Source organism: Oncorhynchus masou, chromosome 6 (genome assembly GCF_036934945.1).
Source record: "Oncorhynchus masou masou isolate Uvic2021 chromosome 6, UVic_Omas_1.1, whole genome shotgun sequence".
NCBI lineage: Eukaryota > Metazoa > Chordata > Actinopteri > Salmoniformes > Salmonidae > Oncorhynchus > Oncorhynchus masou.
The window spans coordinates 18593930-18615537 of NC_088217.1; the positions used below are offsets into that span (position 1 = coordinate 18593930).

At 42.2% G+C, this 21608-nt stretch overlaps 1 pseudogene; it reads left to right on the top strand.

Moving 5' to 3' along the window:
• Positions 1–866: 866 nt before the first annotated feature.
• On the top strand, positions 867–21608 carry LOC135541478 (limbin-like; annotated as a pseudogene).

Consider the following 21608-nt stretch of genomic DNA (forward strand, 5'->3'; position numbering starts at 1 on the left):
AAAGAATGAATCAGGACAACAACTCAAACTGACCATGGATAAACATCGCACAGCATTGCGCTACAGAAAACAACCCTAAAAGTTACTTCTAAAACCTTTTTATGATAGAGAAAGTAATAACTTGAGGTATGACACAGCAAATAACAAAACAACAATATAGTAAGGCACCAAGGTTACAAAGTACCTTTTTTTAGATTAACAGAGTCAATGTTTCACAGATGGTGTATTCAACCAATTATTGAACAGATTTGATGATACGCATGTTAGGGTGGAGCTTGTCATTTTCTTCATAGTTTTGGGGAAGTCTTCAAGGAAGTTTGGATGACCAACTTCCATGACCAGGGTTTTTACAGTGGACAAACTGTTTAGCCTATTGTTTTTTGTCTATTTTCCTTGACACATTTGTTTTATATAATATAGCACAATGTCGTGTTATCAGAGAACAATTACAATGTTGACGTTGTATGTGCAACTTTCAGTCACAGTAGCAGGAGGATGAAAGATGTGATGGATTTCAGAAGTAGTGAAAGTTTTAGGACACAAATGAATTCTTCAGGTACATTTCTTCATGGAAGTCACTGTATTCTCTATTTTCAACTAGAATATAGGCATATATTTTGGATGCAACGTCTACAACACCTCCCCTTTAATTTGTATGGGTTCTACAATGTAACCCATCATGAAACTTCATGCCATTCACACAAGCTTACAAACAATTACAATGGCAAAGTCACAATAATCACAAGAATGGCTTCAGATCAAAGTCTACGTTGAGACCGAAGGGAGCAAGAGTCTTTAAGTGAAATAAGTATATTGTGACTTTTCCATTGTAATTGTTTGTAGCTTGTGTCATCTAAAATTAATCTATGATCGTTTGCTATCCATTTGTTTTTTGTATGCTGTTCTTTGTATGCCATTTTAATATTTGAGAATTAATCAATGACATTAGGCCACTCTTGGCCATGATTAGACACCGGTGTGTCTTTTGACACTATATAAACGACTCATCCCGCAGTGTTTGTGATTATACCCTGAGGATATTACATTTTTGCATCTGAGCTCCTAGAGTGTGCGGCTCTCCTTTATTTTCAGAGTGATGCACAGCCATCAGCGTTTGGACTCACATTTCACAAATTTGCCCAGGTAAATCCTTTTGACTGTGTAACGGACAGGCTTCCTTTGCTTATTGCTTGTTACTGTTCATGTAGACCGGCTTTGTGGTAGTCTATACGTGTGCCCACGCGACATTTGTAGTCAAAGTGGAAGACTTCACAGCTATCATAGCATGTCCTCAACACTATATATATTTTTCTCTCGCTCTCTCATGTCCTCATATTTCCCATTGCACTATTATCTATATCATCCTTTGGGACACAGGTGGAGGCGGGGACTGATTTCCCCCATCTGACGTTCTTCCTGCTCACCCACAACATTCGGCCTCCAGGGGGCACCAACCTGTCCAAACTGGCCATCGGGGACTTCGTATCTGAGATAGCACCCTTTCAGAGTGGGGGAGATCGTGGTGAAAGGCTTCCAGACCTTCACCATCGACTCACTTCCAGGTATACAGTACCAGGCAAAAGTTTGGATACTCATACAAGGGTTCTTAATTGTTATATTTTTTACAATTTTCTACATTGCAGAATAATATTGAAGACAACAAAACTATGGAATCATGTAGTAACCAAAGTGTTAAACAAATCTAAATATATTTTATATTTGAGATTCTTCAAATAGCCACCCTTTGCTTTGATGACAGTTTTGCCCACTCTTGTCATTCTCTCAATCAGCTTCAATATTACTCACTGGTCAACATGGCAACACCCACTCGTAGTACTTGCTCCAGCAGGTATATTTTACTGGTCATCCCCAAAGCCAACACCTCCTTTGGCCACGTTTCCTTCTAGTTCTCTGCTGCCAATGACTGGAAAGAATTGCAAAAATCACTGAAGTTGGAGACTTATATCTCCCTCACTCACTTTAAGCGTCAGCTGTCAGAATAGCTTCCCGATGTCTGGAACTCTACACAGCCCATCTGTAAATAGCCCATCCAACCAACTACCTACCTCATCCCCATATTTGTTTTTGTTGTATTTCTACTTTTTTATTTTTTTATTTACACATCCTCATCTACACATATATCACTCCAGTGTAAACTGCTAAATTGTAATTACTTCTCCACTGGCCTATTTATTGCCTTTATTGCCTTACCTCCTTGCTTCATTTGCACACACTGTATACAGATTCTTCTATAGTGTTATTGACTGTACGTTTGTTAATCCTATGTGTAACACTGTGTTGCTTTTTGTCGCTTTGCTTTATCTTGGCCACGTCGCAGTTGTTAATGAGAACTTGTTCTCAACTGGCCTACCTGGTTAAATAATGTTGAAATAGAAAATGAGGAATGCTTTTCCAACAGTCTTGAAGGAGTTCGCACATATGCTGTTGGCTGATTTTCTTTTTTCCTTCACGCTGCGGTCCAACTCAACCCAAACTATCTCAATTGGGTTTAATTCGGGGGATTGTCGATGCCAGGTCATCTGATGCAGCACTCAATCACTCTCCTTCTTGGTCAAGTACCCCTTACACAGCCTGGAGGTATGTTTTGGTTCATTGTCCTGCTGAAAAAAAAATGATAGTCCCACTGTGCGCAAACCAGATGGGATGGCTTATCACTGCAGAATGCTGTCATAACCATGCTGGTTAAGTTTGCCTTGACTTCTACTTAAATCACAGACAGTGTCACCAGCAAAGCACCACCACACTATACCACCTCCTCCTCCATGCTTCACGGTGGGAACCACACATGCAGAGATCATCCTTTTCACTTACTCTGCGTCTCACATACACACAGCGGTTGGAACCAAAAATGTCAAATTTGGACTCATGAGACCAAAGGACAGATTTCCACCGGTCTAATGTCAATTGCTTGTGTTTCTTGGCCCAAGCAAGTCTCTCCTTCTTATTGGTGTCCTTTAGTAGTGTTGGTTTCTTTGCAACAATTTGACCGTGAAGGCCTGGTTCACGAAATGTCCTCTGAACAGTTAATGTTGAGATGTGTCTGTTACTTGAACTCTGTGAAGAATGTATTTGGGCTGCAATCTGAGGTGCAGTTAACTCTAATGAACTTATCCTCTGCAGCAGAGGTAGTTCTGGGTATTACTTTCCTGCAATTGAAGAAACTTTAAAAGCTGGTGACTTTCATGTCTTGTTAAAGCCTTATTTGAGCTTTTTCAATAATTGATGGTCTTTTGCCAAATAGGACTATCTTTGCACTTGAAGAAACATTAATAAGGAAAGAAATTCCACAAAGTTAACCAGACCTGACATTCCAGGTTTTAGCTAGATTAACTGACTTTCATGATTCCATGTGTTATTTAAAGTAAGGATGGACTGTCAAACTTTTAACTGGTACTGTAAGTCATGAGAAATACTTAGTCTTTGAGCTTTTCCTGTACAATAATATGGACTTAGTCTTTTGCCAAATAGGACTATCTTCTGTATACCACTGAACCTGTATAACAGATTATGAATGGTTGTCACTGAACCTGTCTAATAACACAACTGATTGTCTAATAACTCAAACCTGTCTAATAACAGATTATGAATGGTTATTGAAGTCTAATAACAGGAAAGGTACCACCTAAGTCTAATAACAGATTATGAATGGTTAGGTACCACCTGAACCTGTCTAATAACAGATTATGAATGGTTAGGTCTCTGTCTAACAGTCTGTCTGTCACCAGAACTAATAACAGTTTATGAATGGTTAGGTCTGAACCTGTCTAATAACAGATTATGAATGGGGTACCACCAGAACCTGTCTAATAACAGATTATGAATGGTTAGGTACCAAACCTGTCTAATAACAGATTATGAATGGTTAGGTACCACCTGAACCTGTCTAATAACAGATTATGAATGGTTATACCACCATTTGATTTGAATGGTTGGAACCACCTGAACCTGTCTAATAACAGATTATGAATGGTTAGGTACCACCTGAACCTGTCTAATAACAGATTATGAATGGTTAGGTACCACCTGAACCTGTCTAATAACAGATTATGAATGGTTAGGTACCACCTGAACCTGTCTAATAACAGATTATGAATGGTTAGGTACCACCAGAACCTGTCTAATAACAGATTATGAATGGTTAGGTACCACCAGAACCTGTCTAATAACAGATTATGAATGGTTAGGTACCACCAGAACCTGTCTAATAACAGATTAGGTTCACTTTTGTTTTCTGTTTCAAAAGGTTCTGTAGTGTGTCCCGCTGAACAGGACCTCAGGCTTCACTTGAACTATCAAACATAACCATTGTGAGAATGATTATAACATTGATTTTTACATTGGTTTGGTTGTGTTTCTTCAGCTGGGTCTCATTATGTTGTGATGTATACTGCCCTCATCAATGGTCACGAGTGAAATTCTGGACCTGTCAGCCCTCCTAACATTCTCCAATGCCTCACTGGTACTGAACTCACACTTATGTTTTCATATTTAACTTGCTCTTTTTGCTTCTCGTCATCTGAAACACTTTACATTACTGTACATAGGCATCAGAGGAGGCTGGTGTGAAGAGCTATCGGAGGACAAGCTCATTGTAAGGGCTGGAATGGAATTAATGGAACAGGGTCCAACGTGGATTCCGTGTGTTTGATACCATTCCATTCCAGTCTTTACAATGAACTCATGCTCCTATAGCTCCACCCACCAGCCTCCTCTGATAGGCATCATTTCAGGTTAACTTTAAATGTTCTCACTCCACAGAATGGCGTCAGTATTTTTGGTCCAGTGGTGGCTAATTTAACACTAAGGGGAACTCCATGGATAAGGTAACTTAGTATGGACTTTTCAATACAGTAGCCTGCCTCACCTTACAGATGTTTTATTACAGTTATCAGGTCACAGGTTTGGCCATGACCCTGATACTAATTTCCTTCTCTATATTGAATATTATGTAAATATCTCATATGACCTACTTTCAGATTCACCCCAATCACGGTGTCCACTTTGCTGGGTGTGTTGGGGGATTCTTCCTATCCTTGTTGCTGCTGTCCCTAGGATTTCTGGCCATGAACCTGATATGTGTCAGAGCCAGGAAAACCTCTCTGCAGTGAAGGGTAGGCCGTTATGACTATTACCTCACGACTATTAGCTAGCATGAGTCCCAGATTATTTGTGCTGTCTTGCCAACTCCATTGCTGCTTGTCAGTACCATGTTGGCTGTGTGACAGTGACCGCTATGGAGTAGGGAAGACAGCAGAACAGATGTGGGACTCGGGCTACAGCCGGGATAAAACCCAATGAAACCAATGTATTGAAAAAAATGGACTCTCTATTGTCCTTTATTTGAAATATTTAGTGACTCCTTTTTTCCCTCTTGTTGGTTGACTTAAAGATTATTTTTTTTGCGAGAGTGTGACTATTTCTCTGTATGTCTGTCTTTCCCATAGAAAAAGCAAGGTGATTCAGACGCTAAGTATGCAGTGTGCAACATGAGCGAGACGGTCAAGGAAGAAGCGGCATTCGAGGACAAGATGGTGGACATTATGGTGCTGGAAGACCCCCAGAACATGTATCAAGCTCTGGAGAAGTATGACACCAGCAGATATAATGCTTTATTTCTTGTCATAAGTGTATATGAGCCTTTATTGTTGTAACGTCTGCTTTCAACTCATACTCTCAAACACGTAGATCCCCTGAACGCAGCTCACTCTCCAGAACCCAATCACCTGAATTCTAATCACCTGTTCACACACCTGTATGTCATTATCACACACTATTTAGTTCAGTTCTTTGTACCCCATGGGAGGTATTGTTTGTTTATGTGACACTTCTTTCGTAGCTCGTGGTTTACTCCTCCGGTGTTTGATAGTTTTTGCCTGCCTCACTAACGACGTCTTTTGCCTATTCCCTGCTTGTACTTTAGCCTATCGGATTTCCTGTTATCTACCCATTGACTGATTTCCCCCAGACTACGTTACTAGCCTTTTCCCTGCCTGTACTGTTGTCCTTTTGGACCACTGTGTATGACCTAACTGCCCCTGGACCCAGCTACCTGCATCCTCCTGTGGTCCTTTGTAACAAACACCTGCTGCGCCCTGCACTTGAAACCAGCTCTCTCTCTCCCCTCGGGTTCATTACAATTGTGTCTTATACTCAAGGCTTATATGATATATTTATATTCTGACTAGCCTGCTGGGGGCTACCTCCAGTCTGGAGAGCAGCCATGTTCAGATGTACAAGGATGTGATCGCCACCCTGCTGGTCGCGATGCGCTCCCAGAATCACATGTCCCAGCGTGCTTCACAGCCAGCTGATGGGCATGGAGGGCAAGCTGAAGGAGGCGCGCGTGGTGCATGGCAGCCCAGTGTAACCTGGAGACCATGGAGCAGATGGAGCACTGCAGAGAGGTCCAGGAGAAACCCGGGCAGAGGTGCTGTTTCAGCATGCCGGCCAACAGGTACTGTCTGTAGGGGCTATCATCAATCCAAAAATCACTGGCTTAGGTAGAGATCAATGTGACTTGTGGACAAGAAATTGGTTAAACAGGCCAGAAATGGCTCCTACGGGCACAGATGGAGAACCAACCCCTGGCTTGGCTAACACTGTTCCTGGAAAGTGTGGGTGTGCAGGCTTTTGCACCAGCATTGCCCCCCCCCCCTCCCCGCCTGCACACTGAATAGCTCTCCATGGCACAAACAATATATATTTATATTTAGACAGGCTAAATAAAGTATTTCACACTTTTCTTTGACCCAGGTCTGGTTCATTCTCCAGGAGCTCCTCCAATGCAGTGCCCTCCTGGAGAAGCTCCAGTGCACCCTGCTGGCGAGACATGAGGAGGAAGCTGCCAAGGTACAGAGGCACATTGTGGAGAGGAGGAGAGTAGAGCTGCACAAGATCTTCTCCGAGGAACACGAGGAAGCCACCAGGATGGGCGAGCTGGAGAAGACTGTGGCCAGGAGTCTCCTGCATGACTACTTCACCTACCAGATAAGCTAGTGAGCCAGAGCCTATATCTGGTTTACGTTCAGTAGGAACAAACAGACGGAAACGCTTTGAAATGGGCAATAGAAAAAGCATTCATATAGTACATGTTCAGGTTGTGGATATAGTTTTTAGAAATGTTTTGTTGTGTGTGTGTGTCCCTGAATGTTGTTTCGGGTTCGGGGAAATACTGTGAAAAGGAAACTAGTTGTGCTTCTCATTTCATGGCATCTCTTCAATCAATCAAATGTATATATAAAACCCTTCTTAAATCAGCTGATGCCACAAAGTGCTGTACAGGAACCCAGCCTAAAACCCCAAACAGCAAGCAATGCAGGTGTAGAAGCATGGTGGCTAGGAAAAACTCCATAGACAGGCCGGAACCTAGGAAGAAACCTAGAGGAATCAGGCTATGAGGGGTAGCCAATCCTCTTCTGGCTGTGCCGGGTGGAGATTACAACAGAACATGGCCAAGATATTCAAATGTTCATAGATGACCAGAAGGGTCAAATAATAAAAATCACAGTGGTTGTAGAGGGTGCAACAGGGCAGCACCTCAGGAGTAAATGTGAGTTGGATTTTCATAGCCGATCATTCAGAGTAACCCTACCGCACCTGCTGTCTAGGGAGTTGAAAACAGCAGGTCTGGGACAAGGTAGCATGTCCGGTGAACAGGTCAAGGTTCCATAGCCGCAGCAAGAACAATTGAAACTGGAGCAGCAGCATGACCAGGTGGACTGGGGACAGCAAGGAGTCATCAGGCCAGGTAGTCCTGAGGCATGGTCTTAGGGCTCAGGTCCTCTGAGAGAGAAGAAATAGAGAGAGCATGCTTAATTTCACACAGGACACTGGATAAGACAGGAGAAATACTCCAGATATAAGAGACTGGCCCTAGCCCCCTGACACATTGCCACGTCTTGGTCTTAGTATTTTGTGTTTTCGTTAATTAGTTGGTCAGGCCAGGGTGTGACATGGGTTTATGTTGTTGTATTTCGTAGTGGGGTTTTTTAGTTATTGGGATTGCGGCTGAGTAGGGGTGTTGCATAGGTTTGGCTGCCTGAGGTGGTTCTCAATCAGAGTCAGGTGATTCTCGTTGTCTCTGATTGGGAACCGTGTTTAGGTAGCCTGGGTTTCACTTTGTATTTCGTGGGTGATTGTTCCTGTCTCTGTGTAGTTTCACCAGATAGGCTGTATTTAGGTTTCACGTTCCGTTTTGTTGTTTTGTATTTGTCTCAGTATTTTCATGTAATCGTCATTTGTTTTTTCATTAAATAACATGAGTAACCAACACGCTGCATTTCGGTCCGACTTTCTTACGACAAACGAAGAACGCCGTTACACACATAATCTTTTCCAGCATAAATACTGGAGGCTGGGACAATGCTGGGGGGAAAGTCCCCAAAAAACAATACAGACAAAGCCTTCATCAAACAACACTGTTTCACAGCGCATCAGTGACATGGCAGGAGATGTATTGAAGCAATTTCTGCTTCACATACAAGGCAGTGAATTATATGCATTACAGCTGGATGAGTAAACAGACGTGGTGGGCCTGTCACAGCTCCTGCTATATGTCCATTACATTTATGGGGGGTCAAATAAGGAAGACGTCCTCTTCTGCAATCCACTGGAAACCAGGAAACCAGGACAACATGAGAGGATATGTTAAAGTACTGGACAGCTTTGTGATATCAAATGAACTTTGGTGGTCAAGATGTGTTGGTATCTGTACTGATGGAGCAAAAACCATGACTGGGAGACATAGTGGAGTGGTAATGCGCGTACGAGCAGTCGCCACTTGGGTACACTGCAGTATCCACGAGAGGCTCTTGCTGCCAAGGGAATGCCTGACAGCTTGAAAGACGTTTTGGACACTAGAGTGAAAATGGTTAACTTTGTTAAAGCAAGGCCCCTGAACTCTGGTGTATTTTCTGCATTATTCACTGATATGGGCAGCGACCTTTTAATGCTTTTACAACATACAGAAGTGCGCTGGTAATCAAGGGTCAAGGTATTGACACGTTTTTTTTTTTAAATTGAGAGACGAGCTTAAAGTTTTCTTTACTGACCATAATTTTCACTTGTCTGACCACTTGCATGATGATGATTTTCTCACACAACTGGCCTATCAGGGTGATGTTTTTTTCTCTCCTGAATGATCTGAATCTAGGATCACAGGGACTCTTCGCAACTGTATTCAATGTGTGGAACAAAATTGAGGCTATGATTAAGAAGTTGGAGCTCTTTTCTGTCTGCATTAAAAAGGAAAACACACAGGTCTTTCCATCATTGTATGATTTTTTGTGTGCAAATGAACTCAAGCTTACGGACAATGTCAAATGTGATATAGCGAAGCACCTATGTGAGCTGGGTGCGCAATTACGCAGATACTTTCCCGAAATGGATGACACAAACAACTCGATTTGTTATCCTTTCATGCCCTGTCTCCAGTCCACTTACTGATATCTGAACAAAAGAGCTACATCAAAAGTTTCTTGCCTTGGCAAATCTCACTGTTAAGGTACTGATGCCCTTTGCAACCAAGTACCTATGTGAGAGTGGATTCTCAGCCCTCACTAGCATGAAAACTAAATACAGGAACAGACTGTGTGGAAAATGATGAAGACTGAGACTCTTTCCAATACAACCCAACCCAGAGTTGTGTGCATCCTGTCAAACACACCCTTCTCATTAACCTGTGGTGAGTTATTCACGATTGTTGATTAACAAATAAGGTTTTATATGTAAGATGGCTAAATAAAGAGCAAAATTGTTGATAATTATAATATTATTTGTTCCCTGTCACTGTGACAAAACTCACACATTCTTATGTTTAATAAATGTATCATATAGTGTGTGTGTGTGGCAGGCTTACAATGATGGAAAAAGCAACATTTGAGAGTGCGCTGACCCTGGTGCTAGAGGAGGTACACAGCTGGAGGTTGAATGTTTGAAGGGGTACGGGACAATAACAAGTTTGGGAACCACTGCACTAGAGAATAGAACTCTTGGAGCAGTTTGTGCCGTGCACCATATGTTTAGGCTTGTGTCTGTCAGTGAATCACACCAGCACAATGTGTTTCTTGTCAGTAAACGCTGAATGCAGTTTTTTCACATCTTAAAGGCTTATAAGACACATTCATCATGTCAGTTGAATCATGTATTTTGGGGTTCCATAGCCGCAGCAAGAACAATTGAAACTGGAGCAGCAGCACGACCAGGTGGACTGGGGACAGCAAGGAGTCATCAGGCCAGGTAGTCCTGAGGCATGGTCTTAGGGCTCAGGTCCTCTGAGAGAGAAGAAATAGAGAGAGCATGCTTAATTTCACACAGGACACTGGATAAGACAGGAGAAATACTCCAGATATAAGAGACTGGCCCTAGCCCCCTGACACATTGCCACGTCTTGGTCTTAGTATTTTGTGTTTTCGTTAATTAGTTGGTCAGGCCAGGGTGTGACATGGGTTTATGTTGTTGTATTTCGTAGTGGGGTTTTTAGTTATTGGGATTGCGGCTGAGTAGGGGTGTTGCATAGGTTTGGCTGCCTGAGGTGGTTCTAAATCAGAGTCAGGTGATTCTCGTTGTCTCTGATTGGGAACCGTGTTTAGGTAGCCTGGGTTTCACTTTGTATTTCGTGGGTGATTGTTCCTGTCTCTGTGTAGTTTCACCAGATAGGCTGTATTTAGGTTTCACGTTCCGTTTTGTTGTTTTGTATTTGTCTCAGTATTTTCATGTAATCGTCATTTGTTTTTTCATTAAATAACATGAGTAACCAACACGCTGCATTTCGGTCCGACTTTCTTACGACAAACGAAGAACGCCGTTACACACATAATCTTTTCCAGCATAAATACTGGAGGCTGGGACAATGCTGGGGGAAAGTCCCCAAAAAACAATACAGACAAAGCCTTCATCAAACAACACTGTTTCACAGCGCATCAGTGACATGGCAGGAGATGTATTGAAGCAATTTCTGCTTCACATACAAGGCAGTGAATTATATGCATTACAGCTGGATGAGTAAACAGACGTGGTGGGCCTGTCACAGCTCCTGCTATATGTCCATTACATTTATGGGGGGTCAAATAAGGAAGACGTCCTCTTCTGCAATCCACTGGAAACCAGGAAACCAGGACAACATGAGAGGATATGTTAAAGTACTGGACAGCTTTGTGATATCAAATGAACTTTGGTAGTCAAGATGTGTTGGTATCTGTACTGATGGAGCAAAAACCATGACTGGGAGACATAGTGGAGTGGTAATGCGCGTACGAGCAGTTGCTCCCGACGCCACTTGGGTACACTGCAGTATCCACGAGAGGCTCTTGCTGCCAAGGGAATGCCTGACAGCTTGAAAGACGTTTTGGACACTAGAGTGAAAATGGTTAACTTTGTTAAAGCAAGGCCCCTGAACTCTGGTGTATTTTCTGCATTATTCACTGATATGGGCAGCGACCTTTTAATGCTTTTACAACATACAGAAGTGCGCTGGTAATCAAGGGTCAAGGTATTGACACGTTTTTTTTTTAAATTGAGAGACGAGCTTAAAGTTTTCTTTACTGACCATAATTTTCACTTGTCTGACCACTTGCATGATGATGATTTTCTCACACAACTGGCCTATCAGGGTGATGTTTTTTTCTCTCCTGAATGATCTGAATCTAGGATCACAGGGACTCTTCGCAACTGTATTCAATGTGTGGAACAAAATTGAGGCTATGATTAAGAAGTTGGAGCTCTTTTCTGTCTGCATTAAAAAGGAAAACACACAGGTCTTTCCATCATTGTATGATTTTTTGTGTGCAAATGAACTCAAGCTTACGGACAATGTCAAATGTGATATAGCGAAGCACCTATGTGAGCTGGGTGCGCAATTACGCAGATACTTTCCCAAAATGGATGACACAAACAACTCGATTTGTTATCCTTTCATGCCCTGTCTCCAGTCCACTTACTGATATCTGAACAAAAGAGCTACATCAAAAGTTTCTTGCCTTGGCAAATCTCGCTGTTAAGGTACTGATGCCCTTTGCAACCACGTACCTATGTGAGAGTGGATTCTCAGCCCTCACTAGCATGAAAACTAAATACAGGCACAGACTGTGTGGAAAATGATGAAGACTGAGACTCTCTCCAATACAACCCAACCCAGAGTTATGTGCATCCTGTCAAACACACCCTTCTCATTAACCTGTGGTGAGTTATTCACTATTGTTGATTAACAAATAAGGTTTTATATGTAAGATGGCTAAATAAAGAGCAAAATTGTTGATAATTATAATATTATTTGTTCCCTGTCACTGTGACAAAACTCACACATTCTTCTGTTTAATAAATGTATCATATAGTGTGTGTGTGTGGCAGGCTTACAATGATGGAAAAAGCAACATTTGAGAGTGCGCTGACCCTGGTGCTAGAGGAGGTACACAGCTGGAGGTTGAATGTTTGAAGGGGTACGGGACAATAACAAGTTTGGGAACCACTGCACTAGAGAATAGAACTCTTGGAGCAGTTTGTGCCGTGCACCATATGTTTAGGCTTGTGTCTGTCAGTGAATCACACCAGCACAATGTGTTTCTTGTCAGTAAACGCTGAATGCAGTTTTTTCACATCTTAAAGGCTTATAAGACACATTCATCATGTCAGTTGAATCATGTATTTTGGCTCCTATCAACTGAATTTGAATATGGCCCCTTTTTGCCATTGTAACTAGCTACTTGTCAAACAAATAGCCTGCCACAAAGGCTAGTATTTGAAAGAAACTACAAAGAAATGGTTCAACATAACAGCATTCATTTAGGGATCTAGTAGCAAGCTAAGACTTTATTGATCATACAGGGGGGTGCTGGCATTTCTGTACACATGAGAACGTTTACAGCACTGTCGAAGTAGTGAGACCAATCAATGGGATCTCACTGAGCAGGAAAGACTACTACTTCTGTGTATCATATGTTCCCATCTGCCTATGATACATTGGCTAGGAGCATGGAACACTTCTGTCAACGTCCTGTCTGGCCTGGCCAACATTCTGTTTGGACTCTGTTGTTTATGTGAATAATGCTCTTTGTTTGAGGACGCCTGGCCTGGGACTTGGCATGTCTATTCAGGGAAGTTCATGAGAACATTAACTTAAGTAGCATAATGTCCATCTCCATCTGCTTAGTTACCCTGGCCCTCAAGTGTATCATTCATATAATTAAATGTAGTGTTATTACTTTTATTTGACAGGGACCATGTACAATAAAAAAAAATCAAAACACATCAACGGAAATGTGATGCATTGTAGATGTATTCTTGATATAACTAGAGAGTTCATTTCCTTCTCCGTTCTGGGCTGTTTTCTCAGGTGGCCAGGGGGAGCAGGTAAATCTCTGCTTGTCAGACTGAGGGAGGATATGGTGGAGAGGAATTTCTCAGCCCACGCAACGACCAGGACCGAAACCAGTGAGTGGAAGACAATGACCCTCAACTTTCTTCTGGAGCTTTTATTTCCAATGTGGATACACTTTATCTAAGGCCCCAATTAAATTCTCAGAATATTGACCATTTAGATTTTTTATTTAACCTTTATTTAACTAAGCATGTCAGTTAAGAACAAATGGTTATTTTCAATGACGGCCTACCAAAAGGGAAAAGGCCTCCTGCGGGGATTTAAAAAAAAGTAAGATATAGGAAAAAACACACATCACGACAAAAGAGACACCACAACACTATATAAAGAGAGACCTAAGACAAAAACACAGCAGGGTAGCAACACAACATGACAACAATATGGTACTAACACAACATGGTAGCAGCACAAAATATGGTACAAACATTATTGGGCGTAGACAACAGCACAAAGGGCAAGAAGGTAGAGACAGAAATACATCACACGAAGCAGCCACAACTGTCAGTAAGAGTGTCCTTGATTGTCTTTGAATGAAGAGATTGAGATCAAATTGTTTGAGTGTTTTTTTCCAGCTCTTTCCAGTCACTAGCTGCAGCAAATTGAAAAGATGAGCAACCCAGGGATGTGTGTGCTTTGGGGACCTTTAACAGAATGTGACTGGCAGAATAGGTGGAGGATGAGGGCTGATAGGTAGGGAGGAGTGAGGCCTAAGAAGGTTTTATGAATAACCATCAACCATTGGGTCTTGCGAAAGGGTATACTGAGATGACCAGCTTACAGAGGAGTATAGAGTGCAGTGATGTGTCCTATAAGGAGCATTGGTGGCAAATCTGATGGCCGAATGGTAAAGAACATCTAGCCGCTCGAGAGCACCCTTACCTGCCAATCTATAAATTACATCTCCGTAATCTAGCATGGGTAGGATGGTCATCTAAATCAGGGTTAGTTTGGCAGCTGGGTGAAGGAGTTGAGATTACGATAGAGGAAACCAAGTATCGATTTAACTTTAGCATGCAGCTTCGATATGTGCTAAGAGAAGGACAGTGTACTATCTAGTACTTGTATGAGGTGACTACCTCAAGCTCTAAACCCTCAGCGGTAGTAATCACACCTGTGGGGAAAGAGGCATTCTTCTTACCAAATCACATGACCTTTGTTTTAGAGGTGTTTAGAACAAGGTTAAGGGCAGAGAAAGCTTGATGTACACGAAGAAAGCTTTGTTGTAGAACATTTTACACAAAATCCAGGGAGGGATTAGCAGCACAATATTGCTTAGAATATTGCTTAGAATCAAGGGCAACGGTGACATCATTGAGGACCTTTAAGGTTGCAGTGACACATCCATAACCTAAGCGGAAACCAGATTGCATACCAGAGAGAATACTATAGACATCAAGAAAGACAATCAGTTGATCAGAAGGTTTTCCAGCACTTTTGATTAACAGGGCAAAATAGAAATGGACCTATACAGTTAGGATCCGCTTGATCTCCCGTTTTAAATAAAGGATGCACTGTGGCTGCCTTCCCAGAGAGGAGCGACAAGTTTAAAAGGTCAGAGATAGGCTTTCCCGATGATAGGGGCAGCAACCTTAAAGATGAAAGGGTCTAAACCATCTGACCCAGATGTTTTTTTGGGGAGAAACTTTGTAGCGGGCGGGCATCAGGGGAAAAAGAGGGAGGAGATGTTGGACAGGCAAGGAGACATGGCTGAGTCAAATAGGAATCTTGACTTAGAAGGTCAGCCATGTGCTCCTTGTCAGTAACAACCACATCATCAACATTAACCTCTTGAAACTCCCCATCCCGGATCCGGGATTGTGACTAAGAGGCTCATTAGGCAAGTTAACGAGACAAATAAAATTAAAATGGCTCTGCTTAGCCTTTTCTTAACAACACTGTCATCTCAGATTTTCAAAATATCTTTTGAACCATGAAATCAATGCTAGTATAGCATTTTGTGTAGAATGTAGCAAACATTTTCACAAAAGCCAGATAACAAATAAATAAAATCATTTACCTTTGAAGAGCCATGTGCATCCTTGTTTCCAGCGTCTGTGTGTAACAACCACATCATCAACATTATATCGACCGAAACATGGCAAACGTTGTTTGGACAATCCTCAAGGTGTTTTTTCACATATCTCTTCATTGACTGCAGTTCGTGGGAAGCTTGCTTCTCTCTCATGCCCCTTTCTCTCTGGATGGAAAAATACTGGCAGGTGACTTTCAATTCGGCGCAGGACACCGGGCGGACACGTGGTAAATGTGGTCTCTTATGGTCAATCTTCCAATGATCTGCCTACAAATACGTCACAATGCTGCAGACACCTTGGGGAAACGACAGAAAGGGCAGACTCAGCGTTCACAGCCATATAAGGAGATCATGAAAGACAGAGCCTCAAAAATCCTTGTCATTTCCTGGATGCCAAGTCATCTTGGTTTTGCCTGAAGCTCACGTTAAAGGGCACGCACAGAGAAGATATTTGTATTTCTGGACACGTCAGAGTGTTTTCTTTCGAACAGTAGCAATTATATGCATAGTCGAGCATCTTTTTGTGACAAAATATCTTGTTTAAAACGGGAACGGTTTTCTTCCAAAAATGAAATAGCGCCACCATAGGTGTAAGAGGTTAAGGGACATGGGCAGCTGTGAGGAAGAGGGTTCATTCTCCAGGTCTTTAACCGCTTTCCAGAACTTCTTGGGGTTAGACCCATAGAGAGAGACCCTCTCTTAAACTTTGGCCTTCCGGATAGCCTGAGTGCACTTATTTCTCATTTGCCTGAATGAGAGCCAGTCAGCCTGAGTATGCGTGTGCCAAGCCTTTCGCCAAATTGAAATCTTGAGGTGGAGTGTCTCTGCAAGATTACGGTCGAACCAGGGTTTGAACCTGTTTTTAATTCTCTATTCTTTTATGTGGGCATGTTTGTTAACAATACCACTGAAATTATAAAAAAAAGAAGGTCCAAGCGTCATTGAGAAAGAGGAACAAGCTGATTCTATATCAATTTACAGAAGCCAGGTCATGAAGGAAGGCTTGCTCATTAAAGTTTTTTAGCAAGTGTCTATGACAAATCAGGACAGGTCGTTTCACTGAGCAGTCATTACAAATGCAGGCTGTAAAACAGTGATCACTAAGGTCATTATAGGAAACACCAGACTGATAACTATCAGGATTATTTGTGAGGTTAACATCGAGGAGAGTAGCCTTTTCTGGGTGTTTGTAGTCATACCTTGGTTGGTAATAATCTGAGAAATAGTTTGGGAGTTCCATTGCTTTAAGACTTGGTCAGGTGGTTTAACTTCTTACAGCTGAGATCCCGTTAACGGAATCGATATGACAACAGCAAGTGAAAGTGCAGGGCGCCAAATTCAAACAGAAATCTCATAATTAAAATTCCTCAAACATACAAGTATTTTACACCATTTTAAAGATACACTTGTTGTTAATCCCACCACAGTGTCCGATTTCAAAAAGGCTTTATGACGAAAGCACACCATTTGATTATGTTAGGTCTGCACCTCGTCACAGAAAAACACAGCCATTTTTCCAGCCAAAGAGAGCAGTCACAAAAAGCAGAAATGTAGATAAAATTAATCACTAACCTTTGATGATCTTCATCAGATGACACTCATAGGACTTCATGTTACACATGTTACAGAGAACCACATCAATTTACAGAAATACTCATAGTAAATATTGATAAAAGATACAAGTGTTATGCATGGATCTTTAGATAAACTTCTCCTTAATGCAACCACTGTCAGATTTCAAAAAAGCTTTACTGAAAAAGCACATCATGCTATAATCTGAGTACAGCGCTCAGAGACCAAAACAAGCCATACAGATATCCGCCATGTTGTGGACACAACAGAAGTCAGAAATAGCATTATAAATATTAACTTACCTTTGATGATCTTCATCAGAATGCACTCCCAGGAATCACAGTTCCACAATAAATGTTTGTTTTGTTCGATAAAATCCATCATTTATGTCCAAATACCTCCTTTTTGTTCGCGCCTTTAATTCACAAATCCAAATTCCCGACGCGCAGGCCAGACGAAAAGTTTAAAAAATCCATTACAATTCGTTGAAACATGTCGAACGATGTATAGAATCAATCTTCAGGATGTTTTTAACATAAACTTCAATAATGTTTCAACCAGAGAATTACTTTGTCTTTAGAAATGCAATGGAATGCAGCTACCTCTCACAGGAGTGCGCCTGAATGAGCTCATGGCCTTCTGGCAGACCTCTTACTCAATCAGCTCTCATTCTCTCCTCCTTCACAGTAGAAGCCTCAAACAAGGTTCGAAAGACTGTTGGCATCTAGTGGAAGCCTTAGGAAGTGCAATCGGACCAAATTTACACTGTATCTTGGATAGGCAAAGAGTTTAAAAACTACAAACCTCAGATTTCCCACTTTCCGGTTTAATTTTTCTCAGGTTTTTGCCTGCCATATGAGTTATGTTATACTCACAGACATCATTCAAACAGTTTGAGAAACTTCAGAGTGTTTTCCATACAAATCTACTAATAATATGCATATCCTCTGGGACTGAGTAGCAGGTAGTTTACTCTGGGCACCTTATTCATCCAAGCTACTCAATACTGCCCCCAAGCCATAAGAAGTTTAAGCATGTCCCAGTTTAGGTCACTTAGCAGGACAATTTCAGACTTAGTGTAAGGGGCCAGGAGAGAGCTTAGGGCAGGTAGGGTACAGGCCAGTGCTGATGAAGGACAGTAACACCTAACAACAGTCAACAAAAACCAGCAAATCAAATTGTTTGGGGACAGACTTGGTGGAGACAACCGAGCACTGAAACTGATCCTTGGTAAAGATTGCCACTCCACCCCCTTTGGAAGATCTGTTATGCCGAAAAAGGTTATAACCAGAAAGGTTAACATCAGTATTCAAAACACTCTTCCTTAACCATGTCTCAGTAATGACCAACAAATCTGTATTCGAGCTGTTAACTCACACTTTCAGTTGATACATTTTAGGTAATACGCTTCTAGTGTTAACGTGCAGAAAACCCAGGCTTTTACGAGAGCAGAAATCAGTGAAGCAGATATCAGAGCACAAGTCAGAATTGGGGCTAGCAACAGTAGATGGGCCAGAGTGTACATGCACATTTCCAGATATCAGCAGCAGTAATACAATCATGGCACTGCATATGACAGGGAGAGCTCTGCGGTGTTGATTTATGACATTTGAATGTGCATTAGATGGCAACAAGATCATATTGTGCAGCAATTTCATCAGGTAACATGAATACAAAGCTGCCGAGAGGTGGTTAGAATAGGATGGGAGGCCAAGAGTCTGTGTAGTCAATAGAGTCAGAGACCCAAGTGTGAGAACAAACATAGTCTGTCCCACAGTTGGGTGAACAAGAAAGTTCATAGTCAACAAAGCATGCAGGAGTCAAGAGGCAAATAGCATAAGTTACAAGAAAAAAATATAACGACTTTGTGCTAGCCATTGTAAGTTCAGAGTCACTCGCCTCAACAGTGCGTGTGTACTGGAGGTAAGCGAAAGCTCGGGAGAGAGGGTGGAGTGTGGCGAGGGTACCTGTACCAGACAGGGGGAGACAGGCCAGGGCAGACGGTGAACAGCTCGCCAGGTGGAATCCAAGCAGCAGTGCAGCAGGCAACGGAAGTAGGTGTCACACCCACTTGGGAGAAGCTTTTTTCTGGAGGCAGATTTCTTGTAGAAAAAAACAGTGGATGGTCTCTGAACAGCGGAAGGTGGCTTCAAAGGCATTGACTCCTGCAATTGTTGGGCTCAAAGGCTTTGACACCTCTTACTTCACACCTCATTGCTAATTGAAGTTGTATCTGTTCTGTCCTTGCAAGCTTTGCAGCTTTAACTTTGCATTCTGTCCCCATAAGGTAAAATATATCATTGTAATGTATTTCTTTTATTTTTTCTTGGCTTTAAATATAGCATCAGACCAAACATTACTCACTCAGTTCCAGTTTGTTTTGTCCTCAGGTCTCTGCTGTTTGTTTGCCAGAGCACCCACTGTATAGCTTGGAAAAAGGAATCCTTGGTAGTAGGAAACCTTCCCGGTAATTTTGTCCAAAATCAATTTGTAGGTTGGTTAGTTTGATCTGGAGTGAAGGTTGTGCTATGGAGGGTAGCATAATGTATATGTCCCTGCCAAAAAATCCAAGTTTATCTATCTTTTTGTAAAAACATGCTGAAAAAAGCAGGAGCTCACATGCAGCTGTGTTTCTCTCTCTATCTCCCTCTTAAACTTATCAATACAATGCTAACGAGGACAGGTGGGTCTGTGTGAATTTAAAAAGGTTAATACCTCAATAATGATAAAGCATAGCGACATTGAGTGGTACATCCATTTTGGTCCCACTAATAAAAAATAACAAAAGCCTTTGTGAACCCAATTCTGTGAACCCTAATTGAATTGAACCTATGGGTATGTGGGCTAATTACAGTGCATTCAGAAAGTATCCAGACCCCTTTTTCCACATTTTGTTACGTTACGTCCTCATTCTAAAATTGAATAAATTGGGGGTTTTCCTCATCAATCTACACACTACCTCATAATGACAAATCAAAACAGTTTTTTTTATTCTTGCAAAATATTACATTTACATAAGTATTCAGACCCTTTACTCAGTACTTTGTTGAAATAACTTTGGCAGCGATTACAGCCTTGAGTCTTCTTTGTTATGACACTACAAGCTTGGCACACCTGTATTTGGGGAGTTTCTCCCATTTTTCTCTGCAGATCCTCTCAATTTCTTTCATCTTGGATGGGGAACGTCGCTGCACAGCTATTTTCAGGTCTCTCCAGAGATGTTCAATCGGGTTAAAGTCCAGGCTCTGGCTGGGCCACTCAAGGACATTCAGAGACTTGTCCTGAAGCCACTCCTGGTCTGAAAGTCCTTTAGGTGCCTTTTGGCAAACTCCTGGTGAGCTGTCATGTGCCTTTTACTGAGGAGTGGCTTCCATCTGGCCACTCTACCATAAAGGCGTGATTGGTGGAGTGCTGCAGAGATGGTTGTCTTTCTGGAATGTTCTCCCATCTCCACAGAGGGAGTCTGGAGCTCTGTTAGTGACCATCGGGTTCTTGGTCACCTCACTGACCAAGGCCCTTCTCCCCTGATTGCGCAGTTTAGCTGGTCGGACAGTTCTAGGAAGGGTCTTGGTGGTTCCAAACTTCTTCCATTTAAGAGTGATGGAGGCCACTGTGTTCTTGGGGACCTTCAATGCTGCAGAAATGTTTTGGTACCCTTCCCCAGATCTGTGCCTCGACATAATCCTGTCTCAGAGCTCTACGGTCAATTCCTTTGACCTCATGGCTTGGTTTTTGCTCTGACATGCACTGCTAACTGTGGGACCTTTCCAAATCATGTCCAATCAATTGAATTTACCACAGGTGGACCAATGAAGTTGTAGTTGTAGAAACATCTAAATGATGGTCAATGGAAACAGCATGCACCTGAGCTCAATTTCGAAGTCTCAGAGCAAAGGGTCTGAATAGTTATGTAAATAGGTATTTCTGTTTTTTATTTTTTATACATTTGTCAAAATTTCTAAAAACCTGTTTTAGTTTTGCAATTATGGGGTATTGTGTGTAGATTGATGAGTAAAAATTGTTATTTAATCCATTTTAGAATATGGCTGTAACGTAACAAATTGTTGAAAAAGTGAAGGGGTCTGAATACTTTCCGAATGCACTGTAGGTGCTTCAGAATTCCTAAGGAAATGTCATGATCTTCATTTTCCAGGTTTCAGGAGAAGAGGCAGAGCCTGCTGGAGAGGCTGTTCCTCAAACCCAGACCTGAGGCTCCCAGGGACGTCATTCAAGTGTTGGTCCAGGAAAAGGGGAGGGAGGGAGTTCTTCGACCCACTCCACAACAACCCACCCAACAAATCAGTCGCGACTGGAATGAGCCAAACCACAACCTCGGAACAGCTCCAAGACGTTGTTCTGATTTCAGTGGGAGGAGGAGTAGAGGTGGACAGTGAAACTGTGTTTGACTCTACTACTGCAGCAGAACCCTCCACCTCTGGCCTGGGGAACGATGCAGTAGTACTGGACATCCCCACTACGGGGGAGAGGGTGTTTGTGTTCCGCACCCCGCTGGAACCCCAGAACACAACGGGAGTCACCAACAGGTAGAGGAAGAAGAGGAACTTCCTTAATCTGAAGAATGGGTCGGTGGCCCCCACGGACCAACCCTGA